This window comes from Bombyx mori, chromosome 12 (genome assembly GCF_030269925.1).
Source record: "Bombyx mori chromosome 12, ASM3026992v2".
Lineage (NCBI taxonomy): Eukaryota > Metazoa > Arthropoda > Insecta > Lepidoptera > Bombycidae > Bombyx > Bombyx mori.
The window spans coordinates 2,922,857-2,936,764 of record NC_085118.1 but is presented as its reverse complement, the minus strand read 5'-3'; positions in this window follow the sequence as shown (position 1 = coordinate 2,936,764).

The following is a 13,908-nucleotide window of genomic DNA, read 5'->3' as shown; positions in this document are numbered from 1 at the left end:
GGGCCATGAGCTCGTGCACTAATCTTAGCAATATAAAAAAGACGCTTCTCGAGTTCTTCCAAATGGTCCACTGGAATCTCAGCAAATAACTACCATTTTACTGAGACTTTAAAATATCCGATTTTATCTTGTTTCATTTAATTACTTCCCAATTGATTAAATCATCGAATTAATCAACTTCATTTCGTTTCGATTCATATAGTTTTTCGTATAATAGATCATGTACATATTATTATTATTATGTATATTTTAATAACTGAAGATTTTTATATACTTAAGACTCGCACCGCTTTTTAGCATGTTAGTTAACTAAATGCTAGTAAAGGTATTAACCGTCTTATTGGTTGAACGTGTTTACTAATAATAGATGTATTGAGAGCTCTGAACTAATGAATGCTTATAACAATCAAAGAAAATCATTAAAAAAAATTAAAGAAAACACCAAAAGATTAAACAGAAAACTTCCTCCCAATGGCACTTTTAATTTTTTTATTTCCTATCTATGCTGATAGTCTTGCGAGACTATTTCAGCTTCTCGGCACGTAATTACCCCAATGGCACGTTGCAATGGATATACTACTGGAGACGTTAGCCAAGGATTAACATCAGGCGGGCGGCCGTATGCAAAACTCATCTCAAAACCCTATGCAATACGATAAGAGCCCCACATAATAACATGTAGGATAAAGACAAGAAGAACGAGAAGAACATGTATTTGTGAACTCGAGAGCAATATCTGTTTCTGTCCTGAAGCTGTCATCTATTTCGGTTTTAAGAATGGAAAGAGCAAGAGGAGTTTTTATTGTTATGCCAAAGACTCAGGCAATATTTTAACGCCAATTAATCCGTATGAGCTCGTTTGCTCATTGAGGAACATCATAGATCAATGGAAACAATAACGACGATGGTCATGGAAATGGATGGACGAAGAAAGAAAAGATTGCGCCTGATGCGATGAAATGCTTTTCATTCCGAAATGATAAGCTCTCAAAATATTCACAGAAGCAATGTATATTTTATATCATTTTTTACATGTCTTGTTTTTATGGGAACACTAAATTCAATTGACATTTCTTAAGTACCTAGTATTCTTGTAGATACACTCATAGTCGTAGTGCTTGTTACTTTTGAAACTTTTAATACCTAACTTTTTGAAGTGAAACTTCTTTAGAATCGTTGTGATGTGATTTGAAACTCGATGAAACGAAAAAATTAAACGTGAAGTTAAAATATCAATTCACAGAGGGCGCTACCTCATTCCTACTATAAAAGATGATTTACAATTATTTCTATTTAGTTTGTTATCAACAGAGTTGCTGCACGTAAATTCAACAATTCCTGAATCGCGATGACGAGATGTTACACAGTTGGCGTAGAGATACCGTGATCATGCAGGCGGTTCCCTCAGGGTTAGACCGCTCCATCCATTGCACTGCGGAGTGGATGGCGGTTGACCCTTGCGATTATTCTTATTTATACAAGTTTCACTTCTACCGTATGTGACTTGCACACACACACATTTTTTTTTCTTCTACATAATGACTAGGCGCAAAAGCAACAAAGGTACGTTGACCCGTCGCATCAAAAAAAAATGTAGATACCGTTTTATTTCAGTGTAACATAATTCCGCATTTTTCTCCCGTCACCCGCTCTAGTGCACCGATGAAAAACAGTCGCGTGCATCACGATATAATGGTCAAGTTGCAATCCAATACAACGGATGCGTTAAGGAACTATGAAACAATGATCGCAATTAACGCGAAGCATCCATGTTTGCATTTAAATCGCAGTAATCAATGTGCTGCCGGTTCATAAATCAATAAAATACGTAAAAAATTTCAATATAGTTTTCGTTCATTTTTGTATCATATTTTGTATTGTAGATTGGTACTCTGCAAATGCGCTTATTAAATATTATGCTTTTCTTATTTAGTTGGATGTGAAGGGAGCGCAGCACTAGTCTTTTATTTATTTACTAGCTGACCCGGCAGATTTCGTAGTGCCTCAATCGATAAATAACAGACCTAAGCTTTTGTATAAAATAAACTTAAAACAAACAAAAGGAATCCGTCCGACGGGGGACACATCAAAAGAAAAACCAAATTGTTATTTTTATTTAATTCCGAGCATTTTCATATTTATCTACCTTTTAAACCTTCAGCAATTCATTTTTATATACATAAATACTAGCGACCCGCCCTCGCTTCGCTTCGGAAACTGTAATTTATTATTGATTTCTCCACAATTTAATGGATGTTATTATACCTAAAAACCTTCCTCTTCAATCACTCTATCTATTAAAAAAAACGCATCAAAATTCGTTGCGTAGTTTTAAAGATTTAAGCATACATAGGGACAAACAGATATAGGGACAGAGAAAGCGTTTGTTTTATACTAGTGATATAGATTTAACAATAAAATGTCTCACACCGTTATCATTGAATGAAAACAAATTGTTCAAACTCTCTATTTTAATTTCTGTCAAGAATAAATTATATGTAAAATATTTATGTGAAAGTCAAAATAAAAAGAACATAAATTATAAGATCTGGGAAAGGCTCGGGTTTTGCTACGGCTGGCAAGACTGCATTAAATTGATTCAAATACTAGGCTCACTGCCTAAGCAAAAAATACATTATCTGTTCATACAACCATAAAGTCGTAACGTTTTTAAAGTACCTACCGTATTTTTTTAGCTAAATATCAGCTATTCTCGAGGTGAACTAGTGGTTAATTCTTTGATTTATAAAATTAAGCTTTTTCAAACCTTTATAATTAAGATATAAATAGATGTGAGGAATTGTTTGAGATGATTCTATCATCTCGTTTTTACTATCGCACCGCCCGCCACCGGAGTAGAGTTCATCCATAGGTATACTTGGAGGCACTGCGGTCATCCACAGTGCGTTTCCAAAAATCTTTTTTGCCACGTACCATCCGCCTTTGGAATGAGCTCCCCTCCACGGTGTTTCCCGAGCGCTATGACTTGTCCGTCTTCAAACGAGGCTTGTGGAGAGTACTCAACAGTAAGCCGCGGCTTGGCTCTGCCCCTGGCATTGCTGAAGTCTATGGGCGACGGTAACCACTCACTATCAGGTGGGCCGTAGTTTATGGACGTAACAAAGTGAATTTCAATGCTATTTATAAGTCAGTAATTATTTAAAACCATTGTAATGGTAATGGTAGGGTAAAGTAATTTTCCATTTTGAAAGTTGCAAATTATTTCTGTTACCAAACGTAAAACATTTTTTTCATGTCGAGAACAAAATATCGTTTTACGAATCATGTTTTACGAACCGGGTGGCGTATAAATCACAAATAACCACAGTTAATTGACACAACAACGATCATATTACACGTTAGTTTATTTATAGCCTACTTCAAGAAGAGGTTCTCTATTCAAACACTTTGTTCCTATCTTTCTATTTCTCCGTTTAATGTTGTCTTTGTTTTGATCGATCTATTTTGACTCCGTTTTCATTTTTGCACAGCGTAGAGCGCATTAAAGATTAATATTAGTAAATGTTAACTTTCAATCGAAACTTTAATATTATTATTTTTTACTTTAATATATTTTTTACTTAACTTCACTTAACTTTTGAATATATCAGAAATCTAAGAATAAGTAGATCGGTAGGTACATACCTACCACCTGTGTTATATAATTGTAAGTAATGCGACTGCTTGAAGAAACAAAACACTAATAACTATGTATATAGGTACTTACGCGTATTCCCTTTTTTTCCTACCTATGCTTGTTTATTAATCATAACACGAACCGTGTGCTTAGTGCGAGTATTTTAACGTTCTCGTTAGCGTAAAAGTTAACTCAAATTTGTATGGAGTTGGAATGTTTGCCTACGTTTGCCGCTGGGGACGTTCTTACAGCTGCATTTGTTTTCTACCTATGCTGATAGTCTTGAGAGGCTATTTAATTTTCAGCTTCTCCTTGACGTGTAGGTGAGCTAACGGGGCTGTAACCGGGTATGTTGCTAACACTGGCCCTAGCAAGAGCAGTGCTTCGCGGAATCTATCACCGGATCGGAAACGCGAACTCAGTGGGCTAACGCATTTTCTTCTGGGAGATTTGGTATTTATACCAAGTCGACTTCAAGTCGCTGAGCCAATACATTAATATCTTTCCTAAAAAATGCCCGAAATAATCTCTTTGTCAACGTTTAATTTACATAGTGTTGTATTAATTTATACAAACAGATAATCGAAGGGCACCTTGCAACAAAGTCGCACGGACAACGACACCGAACCGCCGGCGCCGCGCCCCTTCGCAAGGAGAATATCACGGAGACAAACCAGAATAAACTCTCTTCGCGTTATGAATACAACGAAATATACCTTATCGAAAACATATCATAATCGGAAGATTATTTTTGGCACAACGTTCCAGTGTAATGCTTGCTATATATACTTTAGTTTGCCTTAAAATATTTATTGACGTTAATAATAATTGGAGTTATCAGCTTTTATCATAAATAGTAAAATTAGTCATGTAGAAAAATATGCGAATTTCATTGCGATAGAAGCTCAAAATATAAAGTCCGTTTTTTTTTGTGTTTTGCGTTTTTATTATTGACGGCTCTCCACGATGCCTATTTAGACACTGCTACTAGGATCGAGTTATGTATCCGGTGAGTTAGTTTTTTAATCGACTTCAAAAAAGGAGGAGGCTCTCAATTGTGTATGTTTTTTACTTCATAGCTTTTGACTGGGCGAATCAATTTTGATGATTCTTTTTTTATTAAAAAGCTGACGCTTCCCGTGTGGTCCCATTTCAATTTAGTCCATTTCTGATAGTGGTATTCACGAGAAAACCATATGTCTTAAATTTGCATTAAGTACGTGCGCGACAAATAGATGAATAACTCAATAACTCAATATCACGCCAACGGATTTCGATGATTATTGTTTTTAGTGTATATCAGTTTGTTTTGGAATATCTTTTTTTTTCTATTTGAGGTCGGTTTTTGTTAAAACTTTGTTATTTACAATGTGTTATTGTCGGACACGTCACAACGTGAACTTGACCGTGTGCCCTGTCCTAAGTTCACGATGTGCGCAGATGGAGGCGACGACCCAACTTCGTACAACCGTTTTGAGGTCAAACGTTTGAATAATTTGTGGCTGATCAATATTAGACTTAGAGTAAATTCCTGCAAAAATAATATAGAATCTATAAATAAATAGGCAAAAGTCATTTTCCTCCTATCTTTGTCAACTAATTTTTTATCCCACCGATTAATGTTGTCATTTAATTATTTTAATATTTATTTGAGCTTTGTTTCATTTAAGGAATTTCCCCTTTCACTAAACTAGTTCGCGAACGAATATGCTTGGTCGTATGTATGTAAGGTTATATAATTCAGTAGTAGTTCTGCTTTGCAACAGAAAAGGTAAAAGTATTAGACCATACAGCCTAATCATTAATAAATTCTGTTATTTGAAGAATAAGATGTAGTAAAAATGATATGGTTGAAATGAGGTGATTTTGATTTGTAGTGAAGACTGTAATCAACAAAATCAACTGTAAAAAATGGCAATTATTTACAAAGACTTTGGTTGACTTTTTGGAAGAATTCGAGAAGCTACGTCCAGTGACTGTTTTATTTTACCACATTGGCGTATTTTCACCTGTTCTAAACAGTTAATAAATCACCGTTATTACGCGGTTAACCCCAAAGAGACACTAAATTAACAAATAAAACAATTCACACAGGTTCGCGCTCGTGCTCCCGCCAAAAAGTCCAATTAGATTTCAAAATTAATTATTTTTTATCTGTGTTTGAAATTCAATTTTAAAATTTAACGGACAGGACGAAACGAAATTAATTTACAAAGAGGTTAAATGATTTTATTATCTGTTAAAGAGGCCAATGCACTGAATCTTATTATTATTAGAAATTTATGTGATTTCAAAATAAATAAAAAACTGATTGTAAGCACACGCGTGCATTTCCGGGTGATGAGCGGCTGTAAAAACGCGCGCGCGCTTACAGAGGCGTGACGCGTTTTTTCTGCTCATTTCTGATTAATTAATGAAGTTTAACTGCGTATAGCACGCGATCCTATACTTTATTTAATAATCTTCACACTTTGTTTATTCTGTTTATTTATTGTTACCAGTGTATGAATTGTCATCATATAAACGAACCGGTGGATCGGTGGATTATGTAATGATAATTTTTTTTCGCATGTTGGTATTTCTTACTGATGAACGTTTTAGCGGGAAACGCGGGAGCGAAGCTGTATTGATAGTTTTATTTTGTTAATTTAGTATTTCTTCGGGTTTGTATCTGCAATTAGGGTGGTTTATTAACTGTTTAGTATCTATGAAAATGAACAAATGTGGGGAAATGAAACAAAGTCGCTGAACGTAGCTTCTTGAGTTCTTGCAAAAAGTCCGCTGGAAAAGTATCAGTAAGTATCCAGTAAAGTAGCAGTAAACCATCTACTAACGCTTTATTTCAATCCTATTTCATCTCGCTTCAGTTACTTATCCTTAATGTCCTTAATAAATTTTTTCGCATTTGTAGGTTTTAAGTCATAGACATACTAATTTCATCATATCTGCTGGCAATCTAGCTCCACTTTCAGACTGTTAATTCTAGATAATTTTTCTTCTTCAATTTCCTAAGAATTCCAGATAAAATTTCACTTCGAACATTTATGGCCGCTCTTTGACTATTCTATAATTCCAATCGCACTTTAGAATAAGATACCTTTCAGATTTCATCGTTAATTTTTTTTTAAATTGAGCTATGAAAACTGAACTATTTATTCCGATTCGGAGGCAAGGTGGCGGGGGTACATAGTAACCGCTCAAAGCGCGTCACCTTGATCCAGCCCGCCTCAAACGATGTATCCTGTTTGATCCCAGGTTCGGGTGCCGGTTTTTGAGCAAGACTGAGGCTTTAGTCGGTTCAACTCAGATTTGCCCCGCCTACCGCCCCCAACGCGTAGGTCCAGCGATCTCCACATGACAAAAAAAACATAATTTATTTTTATTCGTTTTTTTTTAAATATAGGTATTCTTTGTTAAAATTTTATTCAAGTCGTATTATGAATACATACAAACACGGTGACTTAAATTTTAATTACAATTTAAAAACGATAACTTGTTGCCATCTAAAAAAAACCTTCTCGACACTTTTAAACCAATCAACATTCTTTAATTTCAAATCTTACGATACATTATTTTGACATAAAAATAACGTGACACTCAACAGACCAATGAGCGCTCTTGTTTCTAATACGGAATGCGTTCTCGACGGAGCGCGGGCGCACACCCTATGACGTCATCTGGAATTCGAATCGGAAATGAGTCACGACTGCTCACAGGGCTTACTCACTGGCACAACATGTCCTCCGTGCGCGCGTTTAAGCTTTACATTCAAAACATTTTAACATAAAATCGTCAGTTTATTTATTTAATTTCAACAAATTGCCTTACCCTCTTATTCTTACGAAATAATTTACAAATATACGGGCACTAAAATTATTATATAAGTTGGTGAAAATGACGTTCAAAAATACCTTAATACACACGTGCAAACATACATACATACTAAGATAATAAAAGCGTGTTAGAAAGGTATCGATTGTGACGAAAATTATGGTTCCTAAAGAGCGTGGATCTCCACGATGACCTGGAACTTGACTCAGTCAGTAAGTACCTATCTACAGTCGGCATCATTGCGCCACTTTGCAGCACGACATGAGAACCCTCTTGTCGTGGCCGCTGGAAATTACATACCCGATCCTGTAGACCGAATGGTAAGCAGTCGCCGTCGCCCAAAACACGTCATTACGGATCCTCCCGATCCATTAACGGTGCTTTCAGGTACCACAAGCACCGGTCACCGTCCTCATCGAACCCGCCGCTTCCGAATAAGGCCTCGACGAGCGAATTAACCCATAGACACAGCCCACTATAACATAACACTAGGAGCAGGCTTAGGGACCACCACGGAATAGATAAATAAGGTTTACCTTATTTATCTATTCCGTGGGGACCACGGTAACCGTACTAGTCGAACTCGACAAAGAGGTCGACGTGCAACCTAATCCATGCATCAGCTCGCTGAGCTTCTCGCTGGATCTTCTCAGTGGGTCGCGTTTCCGATCCGGTGGTAGATTTTGCGAAGCAGTGCTCTTGCTTGGGCCAGTTTTAGCACACTCCGTTTGCACACACACGGGTTTGAGCCCCGTGAGCTCACCTACATGTTAGGGCGAAGCTAAAATAGCCTCTCAAGGCTATCAGTATAGGTTTAAAAAAAAAGACGAAAAATAACGAATAATTAAGTTTTTTTTTAGTAAACTCGTGTACGAACTTGCGATACGGCTTGTGTTGTGTGGCTTCCGAAGTCCATATTGCGATTAGAGGTCGGAAACTTCATTGTATTGTATATATAAGCAATCGTCCAACCCTTAAATCCTAAGAATGAGGGCTTCACGGTATAAATAGATCGGAAACCTCCTACTATTACTATATCCACATTTCAAGCGGTGTTTAGTATGGGAGCCATCGGAAGTTAAAGTTAAACTTCTAAAATGTTGAAAGTCTTAAACAGAGCGAAGCGGTGCTTCGAGCCTGGAGCAGGACTGATGCTTAGGCTCATCGGCGGACAGCCTAGTATTCCTGACGTCCACGAAAGACGACCAATTACCACCGGGTTGAACTATGTGATTGTATACATAAAAAGGCAAGAAAAAAGGTTAAAAAATAATAAATTGCGTATCAAGTCCCGAATGTACTATCCAAGGAGTCGACTTTGAAGTAGTCGTGGCCTAAAGGATAAGACGTCCGGTGTATTCGTATCTAGCAATGCAACGGTGTTCGAATCCCGCGGGCGGGTACCAATTTTTCTAATGAAATACGTACTTGAAAATTATTCTCGATTCATTTCCACGGTCAAGGAATAACATCGTGTAATAAAAATCAAACCCGCAAAATTATAATTTGCGTAATTACTGGTGGTAGGACCTCTTGTGAGTCCGCACGGGTACCACCATCCTGCCTATTTCTGCCGCGAAGCAGTTAATGTGTTTCGGTTTGAAGAGCGGGGCCGCCGTTGTAACTGTACTGAGACCTTAGAACTCATATCTCAAAGGTGGGTGGCGGCATATATGTTGTCGATGTCTATGGGCTGCAGTAACTACTTAGCACTAGGTGGGCTGTGAGCTCGTCCACCCATCTAAGCAATAAAAAAAGGAAAAAGAGCAGTCGTGATGATGCAGGGCTATGAACCCCTTCGGAGGCGCTCGGGCAGCTGTTAGCTAACCTCGCCACTCCTGGCTGAGCCTTTGCTCGCCCACCTGTCCTGGTGCAACTGGAAAGGCTTCCGGGCCACCAGTAATCCTTCAATCATAAAAAAAAAATGAACTATGAAGCGATAGATTTTAAAATTATATTGTTGAGTACGTATTGTATATGAGTCGCCATTCCGATAGAGGCACCCGTCACGTGCGGACGTGCTCATCGTCCACTCGATCGCCCGGTCTTTGTTCGCTCGGCTTTTGTTAGCCCGGCCATTGTTCGCGCGGCCTGTGTTCGTGATACATCTGCCGACCAAGTGTGTTTCCTGGAAGCTTTTATTTGTTTTGGTTTAGTTATTTTTGTGTTCGTGGAACATTTGCCGACAAAGTGTTTTCCTGCAAGTATTTATTTGTTTTGTTTCTTTTTGTAATTTCTGTTTTGTTGTGCTTTTTCTTTGTCCTGTAGTAATCGCGCCGCATTGCCACCTGTGTTCAATAGAACCGCTCAGGTCCGAGAAGTTGGGGCCTCGCCGCAAGGCGAGTGTCTTCAAGACCCGGGGCCGCCCCACCTGGGTACTCAGCGATCATGGACGCTGTATTCGCGGAATTCCTCCGACTTCGCCACCCACAGCTCGCCTCAGAGTTTCTGGCCTTCAAGGCCAATCACACTGCGAGCCCTCTCGAGGACTCCGCCGCGCTCGCTGCTCCTGCGTCGCCTGTACCTGCGTGCAGAGCTTCTGCATTGAGCACCGCAGCCTCTGTCGTGCCTGCCGCTCCCGTGTCGCCTATACTGGCGAGAAAAGCTGCTGCGTCGTCCGCCGTGACCATCGTTTCAGCTGAGCGATCATCCGCGGCCTCCGTCGCGCCCTCTAAAACACCTACACTTGCTCGTAGGTCGCCTGCACCCGCCTCCTCGTGCTCCGACTCTGACTCGGACATGGAGGTCGACCTCGCCCCCGCCTCATCGACGGATGGATTCACCCTGGTACAGAAGGGTAAGAAGCGTGCCGCGGAGTCTCGAGCTCCCGCGGCCGCTAAAATTAGCAAAGCCGTGAACGCGTCGCGCCCCCGCCCTCAGACTCCCGTTGCGCCCCCAGCCCGTGCCACTCCGTTGCCGCGTCCGGTGGCACAAAATAAAACCCAGACCCCTCCCCCGGTTATCCTTCAGGAGAAGGCAGCTTGGGATCGAGTTTGCCTGGCCCTTAAGGCCAAAAATATAAATTTCACGAATGCCCGTAACCTCGCGAACGGCATTCAAATTAAGGTTCAAACACCCGACGACCATAGGACCCTCTCTTCTTACCTCCGTAAGGAACGTATAAGTTTCCATACTTATACGCTCCAGGAGGAGCGCGAACTCCGCGTTGTAATACGCGGAATCCCTAAAGAGTTAGATGTAGAGCTCGTCAAGGCCGATCTGTTAGAACAGGGCTTTCCAGTGAATTCTGTGCACCGTATGCACACCGGTCGCGGTAGGGAGCCATATAATATGGTTCTAGTCACCCTCCAGCCTACCCCCGAGGGTAAGAAAATCTTCAACACACAGACCGTCTGTAGGCTCTCCGGTATCGCCATCGAAGCCCCCCATAAAAAAGGCACTCCTAGCCAGTGCCATAACTGTCAATTGTACGGGCACTCTTCCCGTAACTGTCACGCGCGCCCCCGGTGTGTTAAGTGTTTGGGCGATCACGCCACGGCCCTCTGCGCTCGCGACCAAAAAACCGCGGCGGAACCGCCTAGCTGCGTCCTGTGTCGAACACAGGGTCACCCCGCGAATTACCGTGGTTGCCCCCGAGCCCCTAAAATAAATCGCCGCGTCGCCCGCCAAAACCGCCTCCGAGCTTCCGGCCCAGACATCAAAGTCTCGGCACCCTCTGCGTCGCAGGCTAAGCCAGCGTTCGTTCCGGCGGCGGTGCCCAGTGTCTCGGCCTGGGCAAAACCGCTGCCGTACACGAACACGGCTACAACTCCCTCCTCCGCGATTCGTCCCGCCCCCGCGACTCGTCCCTCTCCCGCGACTTGCCCTCCGACCGCGTCCGAAAATCTCGCTTTAGCGATCGACTTCTTTCAGTCGACCAACTTTGAGCGCGTTAACGCTTTGGGCGACGCCATTCGCGCTGCCTCCACTGCGCAACACTTTATCGCTGTTGTGCAGGAATACGCCGACGTATACGCGTCATTAAATACGTACGTCCTCCCCTCACTCCGCCGGTAATCAATGGCGTATATAAGTAGAATAAAGCCCCTATCCGTAACGATAGGATTTTTTAACGCTTACGGTCTCGCAAATCAACGTGATCAGGTTTCTGACTTTTTGCGTGACCATCAAATTGATATCTTTTTAGTGCAGGAGACCCTACTTAAGCCCGCGCGCCGTGACCCTAAAATCGCGAACTATAACATGGTCAGGAACGACAGGCTCTCTGCCCGTGGTGGTGGTACCGTCATTTACTATAGAAGAGCCCTGCATTGCGTCCCGCTCGATCCTCCCGCGCTCGCTAATATCGAAGCATCAGTGTGCCGAATCTCACTGACGGGACACGCGCCGATCGTTATCGCGTCCGTTTATCTTCCACCGGATAAGATCGTTCTAAGCAGTGATATCGAGGCGCTGCTCGGTATGGGGAGCTCTGTCATTCTGGCGGGCGACCTAAATTGTAAACACATCAGGTGGAACTCACACACCACAACCCCGAATGGCAGGCGGCTTGACGCGTTAGTCGATGATCTCGCCTTCGATATCGTCGCTCCGCTAACCCCGACTCACTACCCGCTAAATATCGCGCATCGCCCGGATATACTCGACATAGCGTTATTAAAAAACGTAACTCTGCGCTTACACTCGATCGAAGTGGTTTCAGAGTTAGATTCAGACCACCGTCCCGTCGTTATGAAGCTCGGTCGCGCTCCCGATTCCGTTCCCGTCACGAGGACTGTGGTGGATTGGCACACGCTGGGCATCAGCCTGGCTGAATCTGATCCACCATCGCTCCCGTTTAACCCGGACTCTATCCCGTCTCCTCAGGATACCGCTGAAGCCATAGACATCTTAACGTCACACATCACCTCGACATTAGATAGGTCATCGAAACAAGTTGTAGCGGAGGACTTCCTTCACCGCTTCAAATTGTCCGACGATATTAGGGAACTCCTTAGAGCTAAGAACGCCTCGATACGCGCCTACGACAGGTATCCTACCGCGGAAAATCGTATTCGAATGCGTGCCCTATAACGCGACGTAAAGTCTCGCATCGCCGAAGTCCGAGATGCCAGATGGTCTGATTTCTTAGAAGGACTCGCGCCCTCCCAAAGGTCTTACTACCGCTTAGCTCGTACTCTCAAATCGGATACGGTAGTAACTATGCCCCCCCTCGTAGGCCCCTCAGGCCGACTCGCGGCGTTCGATGATGACGAAAAAGCAGAGCTGCTGGCCGATACATTGCAAACCCAGTGCACGCCCAGCACTCAATCCGTGGACCCTGTTCATGTAGAATTAGTAGACAGTGAGGTAGAACGCAGAGCCTCCTTGCCACCATCGGATGCGTTACCACCCGTCACCCCGATAGAAGTTAAAGACTTGATCAAAGACCTACGTCCTCGCAAGGCTCCCGGTTCCGACGGTATATCTAACCGCGTTATTAAACTTCTACCCGTCCAACTCATCGTGATGTTGGCATCTATTTTCAATGCCGCTATGGCGAACTGTATCTTTCCCGCGGTGTGGAAAGAAGCGGACGTTATCGGCATACATAAACCCGGTAAACCAAAAAATCATCCGACGAGCTACCGCCCGATTAGCCTCCTCATGTCTCTAGGCAAACTGTATGAGCGTCTGCTCTACAAACGCCTCAGAGACTTCGTCTCATCCAAGGGCATTCTCATCGATGAACAATTCGGATTCCGTACAAATCACTCATGCGTTCAACAGGTGCACCGCCTCACGGAGCACATTCTTGTGGGGCTTAATCGACCAAAACCGTTATACACGGGAGCTCTCTTCTTCGACGTCGCAAAAGCGTTCGACAAAGTTTGGCACAATGGTTTGATTTTCAAACTATTCAACATGGGCGTGCCGGATAGTCTCGTGCTCATCATACGGGACTTCTTGTCGAACCGCTCTTTTCGATATCGAGTCGAGGGAACCCGCTCCTCCCCACGACCTCTTACAGCTGGAGTCCCGCAAGGCTCTGTCCTCTCACCCCTCCTATTTAGCTTATTCGTCAACGATATTCCCCGGTCGCCGCCGACCCATTTAGCTTTATTCGCCGACGACACGACTGTTTACTATTCTAGTAGAAATAAGTCCCTAATCGCGAAGAAGCTTCAGAGCGCAGCCCTAGCCCTAGGACAGTGGTTCCGAAAATGGCGCATAGACATCAACCCAGCGAAAAGTACTGCGGTGCTATTTCAGAGGGGAAGCTCCACACGGATTTCCTCCCGGATTAGGAGGAGGAATCTCACACCCCCGATTACTCTCTTTAGACAACCCATACCCTGGGCCAGGAAGGTCAAGTACCTGGGCGTTACCCTGGATGCATCGATGACATTCCGCCCGCATATAAAATCAGTCCGTGACCGTGCCGCGTTTATTCTCGGTAGACTCTACCCCATGATCTGTAAGCGAAGTAAAATGTCCCT